This window comes from Haliotis rufescens, unplaced genomic scaffold, assembly GCF_023055435.1.
Source record: "Haliotis rufescens isolate VD_foot unplaced genomic scaffold, xgHalRufe1.0.p SCAF_30, whole genome shotgun sequence".
Taxonomy (NCBI): Eukaryota; Metazoa; Mollusca; class Gastropoda; order Lepetellida; family Haliotidae; genus Haliotis; species Haliotis rufescens.
Genome location: NW_025964002.1, coordinates 2,043,167 through 2,057,437, shown reverse-complemented (window position 1 = coordinate 2,057,437; position 14,271 = coordinate 2,043,167).

Sequence of the window (14,271 nt, the reverse complement as noted above, 5' to 3'; positions counted from 1 at the left end):
AAAATGAATTGGTTCAATTAAGGCTAGGGTAAGAAATGGATATGCAGCCACATGACACCTACCATGTTTGAAACATTTGTGAAAAAAACAACATATTTAATAATTTTTAAGATAAGATGTCTAAAATACATATCAGCTATTGAGGATTATACGCAATTATTTTTTATTGATTTTAAAAAGTTTCAAATAAACTTATGTTTTAAAAATGAAAACATGACTAAGAGTCAGTACAGTCTATTTTCTTTATATTATATCGCTTATTTAAGATTTTTTCAGTTGAGACTCAAACATATGATAAAGTCAACTGAGAGGTATAGTTTTATGTGTATATGTGTGGCGGTGCTATCAGGTTCATCCAGCAAGCTCAGCATCTACAGTAAACTACGTTCATAACGAACAGACCGATATAACGAACTTATTTATTAGTCCCGGCCATTTGTTGTATACATGCTATATATATATGCTTATACCGAACTGCGGTTATTACGAACAAAATTGAGTGGTCCCTTTGAGTTCGTTATAACCGTAGTTTATTGTGTATGTCAATCGGGAGACCGCAGACACCCCCATGGATGCCGCCCCTTGTTTATATGTGCCAGCTATGTGACTTGAATAAAACAAATTTTTGCTTCACGTTCAGGCAACAACACATCTGGCAACTGCCCATGTGAATTTTGTGTCAAAGTTAAAAATAGCACCGAGATCCAAGACGTCATCGATGAAATTCTTGTATGGCTGAAAGTTGACCAATCAACACTGTCGTCTGTACGACGGAAGCGAGAATCCCAGCCCGATGATAGACCTTCAGCGCAGATGATTGGCTACTCCGGGATTGTTTTCATAACTGTCATATTAAGTTTGTTTGTCATATCTGATACATTGACCCTTTGCCAACATCTGGGGAAGAAAAAATAGAATACTTCGTTACTAATTCTATGATATATATCAAAATATTTGTTCTATGATAGCGTTATGTTTTCAGAATTGGATTTCCTTACCTAAAGCTTGGTCTTACAATTAAATGTTGTGTTTTTCTCCTGACGTCATTTACGTTTCAGTAAATGCAATATCGATATGTAATATATATTGTTATCCATTATATACTCTGCAAGAAAAAAGCAAAAGTGATTTTATATTCCATATAGCATATAGATAATCAACAGATGGTTATCGATCGTTCAAAATTGGCACTCATCATTCTCATCGATTCCACATGGCACACATGGAACAGTAGATTTTCAAGGTGAAGGCAACCTGTTCTCAATATGTTGTATGGCCAAAGTTAGTCCAAAACTGACTGGCATCGTAGTCCCATGGATGCAATTAGATCCGGAACGCCTTGCAGTGCTAAGTGTCGGAGGTTGGGTGCACGGGGTTGCTGCTGACGCGCTTGCAGTCGTCGATCCAGTGCATAAATGTTCGATTTGGTTTTAATCAGAACACCTGGAAGGGCATAACAGGACGTGGACGATTTGTCGAAAAGGCTGGTGGCAGTCTGTTTTGAGGTCGGGCGTTGTCTTGTTGGATAATGACGTTCTCTTGTTGCATAATGGGAAGGACGTGTGGTCGAAGAATCTCATCAGTGTAAGGTTGTGTCGTTAAATTCCCTAGAACTTGCACCAAGTCTGTTCTACCAGTGTAGGAGATGGCTGCCCACATCATTACGCAGCCACCGCAAAATGTGTCCACTTCCTGTATACAGTTTCGGTCATACCGTTCCCCGCGACGCCATTGACGTCGAAGCCGACGATGCATGTCCGTCAAAATGACCCCTCGAATTTGTCTGGTGCGAATACCTTCAGCGAGTAAACGGTTCCTCACTGTCTGGGCGGATATCCTACGTAGTCCCGGTATTGCCGTAGTAGTAGAGGTGGCCGTGGTGGTGCCTTCACGTCAGTGACTTAGCCATATGAATCTGTCCTGTGCTCTAGAAGTGGCACGTGGTCGATCGGATCTAGAAAGGTCATGTGTTGCCCCGTGTTTCTGATAAATGTTCCACAGTCTTCTAGTGGTACGTGGCAAAACCTGGCTACAGCTAAAGATGATTCTCCTGTCTGCCGTCTGTCGTGGCATGTTTTTGCTGTTCCCTTGCTGTGACATTGTGATGACATGCAAAAGAAAACCCAACGTTTTTATAGCCCAACAAGTTATGTTGCACGTGCATGTCATGTTGGTGTTTTTCGGCGCCAGGCTCTCACGTGGTTGTGTTTTTGCCATTTTTTCATCTCTTCGCCAATTTTCGGCAGTACCACATTCTTTCCACACAATTCAATCCCAAACCATGCAGAAATGACCAGTTCATTTTTTATATTAATTTTGTATGGATGTCGGCAACATTCGGTCAGATATTAACGATTTTTCTACTCTTGCGCTTCTTTTTTGCAGAGCATATTATGATTGCCATTACTTCTGTTGATTATTGTGTGTATATGTGTAACTCATCATATGCTGCGTGAAAAGGTCTGATTACAATAAAAATTCTGTCCCGTTCTGTCAAACATTTTATCTACGAGCTCGTACGTAATATCTCGGTGGCTGTTCCATGTGCCTCCCCTCAAAAGTGGCGAGAAATAAGTATTATACATATTTGAAACTGTAAATATTGTAGATACATTTCATTTTGTGACATTTGATTATATCCGTGATATTATTTCACCACGTTTGGAGCGCTCTCACGGCGTAACGTCAAGCCGGTCACAATATTTGGAAGGATGTCACGGTCAGTTTCCATGGAAATCCTGCGTCGTTTGATTGGTTTCGGGCTTGGAAGTTTACCAGTTACTTTTCCGGCCAACATTGCGCTCACACCGCCAGGGACTCGGCTACCTGGATATCACGGACTGTTGACTACCAGAGGCCAGGACCTTGGGGCGCTCTGCGGGTCGGGAAAAAAACGATCTGGGATATTTCATTAGTGGGTGGGACGGAATGTCTCGTCAAATAATTTTGGATATTTGTTTGTGCTGATCAGTTCTTTTGTCACAATAAATACACTCTTCAAAAAAAGAAACTCACAGGTAGTATGTGGCTTATTGAAACTGACTACACAAAAATATCTGGTATATAAATTGGATGTATGTTATTGGAAAATGTTGGTGGCCTGATATTCGACAAACGGTGCGTCAAAACGATTCACAGCTACGGCGACTGCAGGATACATCCCTGGTTTGAGGAGGATATCGGGCCAGACTGTCAGGAACCATCTTCGCGAGGCTGGAATCCGACCCAGAAGAGCAGTTATCGTCCCTGTTTTGCAACAGATCCATCGACAGCGACGCTTGCGTTGGTGCCATACCTTACAGCCTTGGAATTTGAGAAACTGGAGACGATTTCTTCTTTACCGGCGAGATGGAAGACAACGTGTTTATCGTCGTCGAAATGAGCGTTTTGCCCAAAATTGTGTACGTGAATTCGACAATTTCGGTGGTGGTGTCATGATATTGGGGGCCATATCCTAAACACGAGATCTGACTTGGTTGTGGTTCAGGGAAATTTGCCACAAATCGCTACACTCCCACAACTGGCTAACGCGTCACAAGCAGAATGGCGCAGAATTCAGCAGGAAGAATTCGTACACTTATCCAGTCAGTGCCGAGGAGATGCAGAGCCGTGATTGCTGCCCGGGGCGGTCACACGAGATACTGAGTTCAGCGCAACCTTGTGGCCTTATGTGACATGACAATGAACAGTTTTCAATGCCTTTGTACAACGACATCATGTGACTATCGAGCTCCACAATTTCATCGACAAAATATATCGACTTTATTAGGTACAATAAAGTTACTAAAAATCTACATGTGCGTTTCTTTTTTTGAAGAGTGTATTTCCCATAAACCATGGGTCGAGAGATTTAGGCACTCCCAACTGAAGAAAAGGGTCGTCATCATTGGTCGAGAAGTTGCTCACGGTACGCTTATACGTTACCTGACAGAGACAGTCATTGAGAAAACTCGACACCATCAATCTGTACCCTGCAGCAGTCATGTAACCACAGTAAGAAGTGTTTTGATCTTTTAAACAATTTCACCAATCTCGAGGGAATCCAAGTTTCTTTAGACATGACATATATGGTGACAAAAGTTCCGTTTACGGTTATCTAATGTGCATGCTTGTGTCACTGGGTTATGACATGCCTGTTCTTTTCATGTCATCAGCTTATCGTGGATAAATGGTGCGGTTAAATGATAAAGAAGGTTAGACACAGAAAGACACATTATTTGCTGTCGACTAATCTTTCAAAGGAGGTGTCACCATCAAAGCCTTGTTAAGTCATTCCAGACAAGGGCGGTCGGGTAGCCTAGTGGTTAAAGCGTTCGCTCGTCACGCCGAAGACCCGGGTTCGATTCCCGACATGGGTACAATGTGTGAAGCCCATTTCTGGTGTCCCCCGCCGTGATATTGCTGGAATATTGCTAAAAGCGGCGTAAAACCATACTCACTCACTCACTCATTCCAGACATGTTATGGTAGACCTTCCGATGAATCTACTAAATATGACACATGACTTGTCAACATGATTTGTTTGTTTGTTTGTTTGTGTGTTGTTTAACACCGCACTCAGAAGTATTCCTGCTATATGACGGAGTTCTGTAGGCTAAATAATCGTGTCTGGACCAGTCAATCCATTGATTGATATCATGCGCATCGATCCACGCAATTAGGATACGATGACATGCATCAACCAAGTCAGCGAGCCTGACCGCTCGATCCCGTTGTCCTCCTACGACAGACATAGTCACTTATTACGGCAAACATGGGTTGCTGAAGACGTATTCTAACCCGGATGTTCACGGGTCAGGTGTGGTCAACATGAGGCGTGATGCTGTCCCATGCTCTGACCTTCACTTGGAGTGTTCACACCTTGCTCACTGTAGATTAGATGCCTCATATCATTTTGGGGGACCGAGTTCTTGACCAGATACACCTTATGATTATGGACATGTTTTTGCTGCTTTTATTTATTTTTTCAATAAGAGATATCTAACCTAATTTAGACTACCTCAAATTTCAAAACAGTTCATCACCATTCCACCAGGGCGACAAGATGCCTTTATAAACGATGCTCTCTAGGTACGCACGCTTACACGTTGGACAATACGCAAACTATCGTAGAATATTATGGAAAGGGGCCGCAGAGTGTGACAAACTTAATTTATTTTCATCAAGTTCAAGTTTGATTTCTTATGTTTTAATACAAATTGTGTGAGTGGCAGGTGCTACCGATAGTGCAAGACAATGTTTACCCTTTTGGCGAACAACGGATGTCATCACTGATTTTTCAGTGGTTCGTTCAGACGCCCCGTGGAATCTGTTTCGGAAGATAATTGAAACTGGTTTTTCTCTGGCGTTGACCATTTATAGTATATTCTGACTGAAAAAAATTCTTACAAAATACATAGCTTTCACAAATAATTCATGAAATAATCCTGCATAGATATGTATTATTATGTCATCGCTATGTGTTACATATTTGCACTGCTTGGATTCAACCATGTCATTCATTGGAAATCTGAAATCTGAAATATAGAAATATTTATTTATAGAAATAAGGATAAAAAAGCTCAACTAATTTATTTCTGAAATGACCTATTAAATCACAGAGTTTTCGTTATTTTGAAGTTGTACCTATATACAGTAGGGTTTGAAATAACTCCCCAGTAACAGTAATGTATATACAGAATGACTACAAGTATCTCTCTTCCCGAACTTCGACATGGCTGAACTTGACCTACGTCAGTCTTCACTGTTCATGGCTGTCACAATAGTTGTTCACGGTGACGGTGCTTTTTTATAAATTCCATCAACTTAGAGGAAAACCCCAATTTCTAATGATGTTCACCATTAACGTGAGAGTATATCTGTGGGCATGGGCCTGCCAGCACAACCTCATTGCCAATAGAACTACACTCCAGCAAGGCTGAATAATGCGTAGACTGTCGATAGATCCATTGATACATGCGTTATGATTGTATGTGAAAGGGCGTTGAAATTTTGAGGTATCTAATTGAATTAAATGCCTGATTGTAAACGTATTTTGACCAATCAAAAAAAAGCATTTTTCACTGTCATGGTAGAGTTCCCATTGTGGCAGTGATCCATTCAAATATTCTTCACCTTCGAATCTGTTTCGGTAGATAATCGAGACTATATCATTTAGTAGCATAGGCTACAACATGAAGTAGTATAAATGTATCATTAAGTAGTATACACTGTACCATTAACTAGCATAAACTATATCATGAAATATAAGCATACTAGTATAAACTATAGCATTAAATAGTATAAACTAAAGTGAGTGAGTATGGTTTTACGCCGCTTTTAGCAATACTCCAGCAATATCACGGCGGGGGACACCAGAAATGGGCTTCACACCGGGAATCGAACCGGATCTAACGAACGCTTTAACCACAAGGCCACCCGACCGCCCCAATATAAACTGGAGCATTAAGTAGTTTAAACTATAGCTTTAAGTAGCATAAACTACAGCATTAAGTATTATAAACTATACCATTAAGCAGTATAAACTATACCATTAAGTAGTATTAACTATACCATATAAGTAGTATAAACTATAGCATTAAGTAGTAAAAACTATACCATTAAGTAGTATAAACTATACCATTTAAGTAGAATAAACTATAGCATTAAGTAGTATAAACTAAAGCATTAAATAGTATAAACTATAGCATTTAGTAGCATAAACTATAGCATTAAGTAGTATTAACTATAGCATTTAGTAGCATAAACTATAGCATTATGAAGTATACACTGTAGCATTAAGTAGAATAAACTATAGCATTAAGTGGTATAAACTATAGCATTAAGTAGTATAAACTATACCATTAAGTAGTATAAAACTATACCATTAAGTAGTATAAAACTACATGTATACCATTAAGTAGTATAAAGCTATACCATTTACGTATTATAAACTATACCATTTACGTATTATAAACTATACAGTTAAGTAGTATAAACTATGGCATTAGTCAGTTACACCAGTCAACCAATGGGATTAAGAAATATCGATGTTAGGCAGGTCAACAATGAAAACAAGGCTTGTTGCCTTGATAAATCATAGTAACACTTCCATATATGGCACATGCTTCTTGGAAATTGAATGACGGACAGTTGACTACATTACTTGGAATTTGTAATGCGAGGTAGGTCTAGTGCTGACTTTTGAAGCTTCGTTAGGCCTACAGCCGTCCATAAAGCGACCCCACGTATAAGACGACCCCCCTGTACAAGCCTTTAAAATCGATGCTAATTTATATACCCTGTCTATAAGCGTATCGGAATGAAGCACACAGCCAGCGCATACACAATCCCTACATTTGCAATAAAAACGTGTTTGTCTTCCGCAGAATCTTTTTTACATCGTTTCCTTTCAGCGAATTCAGGGAAACGAACAGATCATAACAGTTAAACTTGGTCAATACAGATTTAAAATTTGAGGTAAAAAAACCCACTAGACATGATCATTTACTGATTACATTGTATTTCCTGTTCTGATAGGCATTGGTTTACATGCAGAGATTAAGATCACCTTGTGAATTTTCTCGTAAACTATGCCAGAAGTGGCAATCAGCAGTACACACGTTTCTCGGAATAGATCGGTGATATGGTTAATAACACCCCAATAATGGATCTATAACTTTAAAGAAGTTTGATACAATAATCGAAATAATTGAATCTGAAAATATTATTTTATTCGGAATAATTTATTCCAATATCATACTATTTAACTGTATATATTTGAAATAAATTAGTAACCATAAGCGTAGCACTTTGGTACAGCTGATCGCTGTTGCCGGATATTTTTTACGTATGGAATAATTTGACCTATCACCGTCGATGCGCCCGAGCTCGCGATAGTGAAAACTTTATGTTGACATAATTGTGAACAAATATTGATTGAAGTCCAGATATACAATGAACATGTTTTAATAACAAGACAGTATAATAATAATTGTATTGAACTGCGTACTTCAGTCCGGATTTGCTAACTGGTATTTCCGGCGTTACGTGCTCGCTAATAATGGTTTTTTTAGATGAGGGGAAAACATCGTATCAGTGTAAGACTTGAGTTTATTAATTATGTAAGTAAATTTTGGGAGCTATAACCGAGTTAGGGCTATATTGTGGGGCGCAATATCGAGGGTACACTGTATCTCTGATTAGCTGGATTTGGGGCAAGTACATTTTAATATAGGGCAAGTAAGAGTGTGAGTGAGTTGGGTTTAACGCCACATTTAACTGTATTCCAGTTATATCGCGGCGTGTCAGCTTACTGTGGGAGGAAAGCCAGAAGTGATGCAGGTCTCAGACGTTTACCACGATGAAACCCACGAGCACGGGTATGGTGCTGACAAACCTAGAAACATAATCGGGGCGAACCGGGATTCGAACCCACAATCATTGGTTTCTGGACAAGTAAGAATGTTGGTCATACTTGCCCTTGGTCAAGTAGCATTTTTCATACATTTTCAACCCCTGATTAAGTAGTATAAACTACAGCATTAAGTAGAATAAACTACATCATTATGCAGTAGTATGAACTTTATCACGGCGTGTTTTCAATGGAATGTGTTCTCGTCGGTGCTATTTCTCTGTCGGTGCCATACCCCCCCCCCCCCCCCCCCCCCAGCAAGGGTGTGTACATGAACATGAAGCACCCAATGGGTGTTTAAATTTGCTACTAGATATTTTGTTGATACAATTGCAAACAACATCATATACAAAAGAAGATAGTGTACTGGTGTATTCCTTTGTTACATATATAAATATTGCTTTAGTGTAAAGTTTACACGACATAGTGCTTGTTTCATTGGGCGGGAGTACGGGCACGTGATCGCGAAACTGACGTTGATATAAGAGTATGAATGACACATTTTGACGTACAGCTCTTTTCGCGAGACTGTATTCTTGAAATGACGTAAACACTGTCGGACTACTTTTACATTTCTGGGGATACACATGGGAACTCCCTAGCACGATTAAAATCAAAAGCATTGTTCAGGCACTTTTATCTTAACCTCAGCGCTTTTTGCATTCCTTGGAAGAGTGTTTGGCGGCAAGGCGGTTATCGAATATTCTCGCTACGACCAATCCTAGAGAACAAAATGAAAATCTGCACACCCAATCAATGGACTGAATTCGCGCCTTGTCTGACAGCGACTGCCATGAACATCTTAAAGCAGACTATTAATTTAACACATCTTTATTATCACCTCTGCATGATCGGTCATATGACCAATGATGACTGACACCTAATCGCCACAGGTTCATTAACAACGTCGGAAATATCCCCTGCCACGTTGAACGTGTCGGCCATGTTGACGTCATGTACTTAGATTAAAGCATTACGACTCACTGTCACTATGCCACTATTTCTTAACAGACATTTCACAGCTAATGACGACAGTATTTAATCTATTTGTCGTTTCCCAACTATAAAAGAATCTACTATAGACAATTTTGAGGAACCTTTTTATTCCGCAATACAGCTGGATGTTGTGTGGATGTCAGTGTAGACATGACGTCACATTTTTTTTTAAATTGCGTCTACATCTTTCGAGGTACAAAATACTTTGTGTAAGTTCATTGGAATATGAGCCCCCCACTCTATGAAGGTTCGTACTCTATTTATGCATTCAGTTCTTAAGTAAGAAACATTAAGATTAGTGCATCAAAAGACAAAATGTTTTGAATATCATAATGTAATTTTGATTGTCGGCTGTTTGGCTGATATTAATCTGCTGTGTCACAATCCTCGTGAAGGGCTCGTCTTGCTCCAAGTATAGAAACAAACCTGTATGAAAGGGAATACTTAGAAGAATGTCTATAGTGCAGTAACAGGACATACAAAACATATTACTTTCTACAGATAGTTGATATTAATTATGACGTTGCAAATACCAAGATAATAAGCAGAACAACCGTCAGACTGAATGAGTTCTATGTAATGACGCGCCATCTACTCACAGTCGAGTAGTGAGTGAGTAAGTGAATGAGTTTGGTTTACGCCGCTTTTAGCAATATTCCAGCAATATCACGGCGGAGGACACCAGAAATTGGCTTCACACAGTGTACCCATGTTGGGAATCGAACCCGGGTCTTCGGCGTGACGAACGAACGCTTTAGCTACTAGGCTACCCGACCGCCCCCAGTCGAGTAATGCTCTATACTCCGTGTGTCAGAACTCCTGGAGAGGTACCACATGTTTGTTCAGTTCAATACATCGATTAATACGCAAAATCTTTAAAGGTATTTTTACACGGATGTTTGTCAAACATGACATCATGGAAGACATGTACACCGCGAACAATCAGTGTAAGCTTAAAAATAGACAAGGAGATTTTCCACTAATTGCACCTTAGCTGACTCTTAAGAAATAGTTATACAAGTATTGAACGACTACAAACATAGCGCTCACCACATCCCTGTGTAGTTGCGCGTAACACTCCCAAACTGTGCACGTCGGTACAGTCGGGGAACCGAAGATTATTGCGAGGAAAATAGACACAAGGTTAGTCACGGAAAGACACATTTTGCTTGCAGTCAAATTTTCAATCAAGGCCTCGCCATCAAAGGCTAAGTCCCATACTCAGGTCGCATTATGATCGGGTTCGAATCCCGGTTTGCCCCGATTATGTTTCTAGGTTTGTCAGCACCATACCCGTGCTCGTGGGTTTCCCCGAAGTGGTAAACGTCTGAGACCTGCATCACTTCGGGCTTTCCTCCCACATTAAGCTGACGCGTTGTGATATAACTGGAAAACTGTTAAAAGCGGCGTTAAACCCAACTCACTCACTCACGCATTGTGATCACAGTGAGAGAGTGAGTTGATTCTAAAGCCGCTTTGAATATTATTCTAGTTATATCACGGTCACGGTGACCCGTGTGTTCAGACAATGACGACCAATGTACTTCAATATGATATTTAATAGTATCTACATATTGAGTAAAGAAATCTCTATAAACCGGTACGTCAATATCCTTAAATACCTTTGTACTTAAATCCTTGGAATCTGTAAACATTATAGTGAGTGAGTGAGTATGGTTTTACGCCGCTTTTAGCAATATTCCAGCAATATCACGGCGGGTAAACATTATAACCAGTGCATATTTGTTGTGCATGTTGTGTTTATCCCATACTGTGTCCTTGGTGTTGAAGAACACAACATGTCCTGATCGACGAGCTCAAAGATTTGCCATGTTGAAGGACATGAGGGTTTAATAAGCGTGTAATCGATCGTGATCAATGCGCTAAACGTCAAGGAAGCATGGTCTAGGTGTTTGAGGCAATGCCCCTATGGAAACGGGAATGTCTACAGTATCACATGAGTACACGTCAAATACATGAAGGCCTGCGGTGTGGACATTCAGCAAACAGAGCATCACTCCTGTCATCTGGTTGTGGGGGAAACTACACTGATGACCAGGGCCCAATGGCACAAAACGATCTTAGCGCTAAGACGATTGTAAGCCTATGTTAAAGTATTGGAGTTACGATCATCTTAGCGCTAAGACGATTGTAAGCCTGTGTTAAAGTATAGGAGCTACGATCATCTTAGCGCTAAAACGATTGTAAGCCTATGTTAAAGTATAGGAGTTACGATCATCTTAGCGCTAAGACGATTGTAAGCCTGTGTTTAAGTATAGAAGTTACGATCATCTTAGCGCTAAGACGATTGTAAGCCTGTGTTAAAGTATAGGAGTTACGATCATCTAAGCGCTAAGACGATTGTAAGCCTATGTTAAAGTATAGGAGTTACGATCATCTTAGCGCTAAGACGATTGTAAGCCTGTGTTTAAGTATAGAAGTTACGATCATCTTAGCGCTAAGACGATTGTAAGTCTGTGTTAAAGTATAGGAGTTACGATCATCTAAGCGCTAAGACGATTGTAAGCCTATGTTAAAGTATAGGAGTTACGATCATCTTAGCGCTAAGACGATCGTAAGCCTATGTTAAAGTATAGGAGTTACGATCATCTTAGCGCTAAGACTATTGTAAGCCTATGTTAAAGTATAGAAGTTACAATCATCTTAGCGCTAAGACGATTGTAAGCCTGTGTTTAAGTATAGGAGTTACGATCATCTTAGCGCTAAGACGATCGTAAGCCTATGTTAAAGTATAGGAGTTACGATCATCTTAGCGCTAAGACTATTGTAAGCCTATGTTAAAGTATAGAAGTTACAATCATCTTAGCGCTAAGACGATTGTAAGCCTGTGTTTAAGTATAGGAGTTACGATCATCTTAGCGCTAAGACGATTGTAAGTCTGTGTTAAAGTATAGGAGTTACGATTATCTTAGCGCTAAGACGATTGTAAGTCTGTGTTAGAGTATAGGAGTTACGATCATCTTAGCGCTAAGACGATCGTAAGCCTATGTTAAAGTATAGGAGTTACGATCATCTAAGCGCTAAGACGATTGTAAGCCTATGTTAAAGCATAGGAGTTACGATCATCCTAGCGCTAAGACAATTGTAAGCCTATGTTAAAGTATAGGAGTTACGATCATCTTAGCGCTAAGACTATTGTAAGCCTGTGTTAAAGTATAGAAGTTACGATCATCTTAGCGCTAAGACGATTGTAAGCCTATGTTAAAGCATAGGAGTTACGATCATCTAAGCGCTAAGACAATTGTAAGCCTATGTTAAAGTATAGGAGTTACGATCATCTTAGCGCTAAGACTATTGTAAGCCTGTGTTAAAGTATAGGAGTTACGATCATCTTAGCGCTAAGACGATTGTAAGCCAATGTTAAAGTATAGGAGTTACGATCATCTTAGCGCTAAGACGATTGTAAGTCTATGTTAAAGTATAGGAGTTGTGATCATCTTAGCGCTAAGACGATTGTAAGCCTATGTTAAAGTATAGAAGTTACGATCATCTTAGCGCTAAGACGATTGTAAGTCTATGTTAAAGTATAGGAGTTACGATCATCTTAGCGCTAAGACGAGTGTAAGCCTGTGTTAAAGTATAGGAGTTACGATCATCTTAGCGCTAAGACGATTGTAAGCCTATGTTTATGTATGGGAGCTACGATCATCTTAGCGCTAAGACGATTGTAAGCCTATGTTAAAGTATAGGTGTTACGATCATCTTAGCGCTAAGACGATTGTAAGCCTATGTTAAAGTATAGGAGTTACGATTACTTCAGCACTAAGATCGCTTTGTGCATGTGGGTCCAGGACATGTAGGTGTTCTGGCAGTACGTGTGTGGACGTCTGACTGGGTAAGGATGTACAGTAGGTATTATACTGTCCAGTCCAGATTTGTTTTTACAACTGCCAAGAACCCCAAGAATATTTCAACAATCAGATCGGATACTCTACACAATGTAGTTCTGTAGATTATTCCCTTTTTGAATAGCCTGGAACAGTCAGGCAATCAGTTTATTCATATATAACTGTAAGGTCACAGGCCCATAGTACAGAATACATGACAATGTGGAAGCGGTTAGAAATGTTACAAGGATTCATTTCTTAATAACATGGCATGATATATAAAGAGAGAGAGATTTTGTATAGCCGTTTTGCTCACATGTGATATTAAAGAGATAAACTTAAATTTATTTGGATGTACATAGTATTTCTGTTCAATATATTTTTTCCTTAAATTATCATATCTACAACATACAAGTAGAAAATGAAATTCATCTTCGACAACATTTAAAGAACATTGTTTACATAATCTTAAACATTTGGGTATTTTGTTGTGCCTGCCAACTTCAACCATTAACCTGTGTGAGCTGCATCTAAATTGTGTTAATGATATTCTGCATTTTCTTATATTTACATCAGTTACATATTTTTCTGCGCATATTTGCATTTTAAAATATCTATAATATTCGCATTTGCTAGAAACATTTACAGTAGATCTCCATGTTTGAAAGTACATGTCAAGAAGCGTCTGCCTTATTTTCGATATGAACATTGCATGATTCTCTGAGAAACATTGGTTTTCCCAGATGTAACTTACCCACATTTATATAGTAGACATTTAACATTGTATGCCCACTTTTGATCTCCATTCTTTTCATACAATAGCATCATATTATAACATTTTTATCGTGTGTAATATACGTGAAAATGTATATATTTTTACCAACGTCATATAGTCTCTCATAGCTCCGTAGGGAGTAGCTCATTAGTTTATATGTTTTTTACTAAGATATTTTTAAAGAGTTTATTTCCAATGTATTATAAATGTAACGAGGTGAGACTTAAATAAATTATCTGTCTGTCTGTCTGTACAAATGT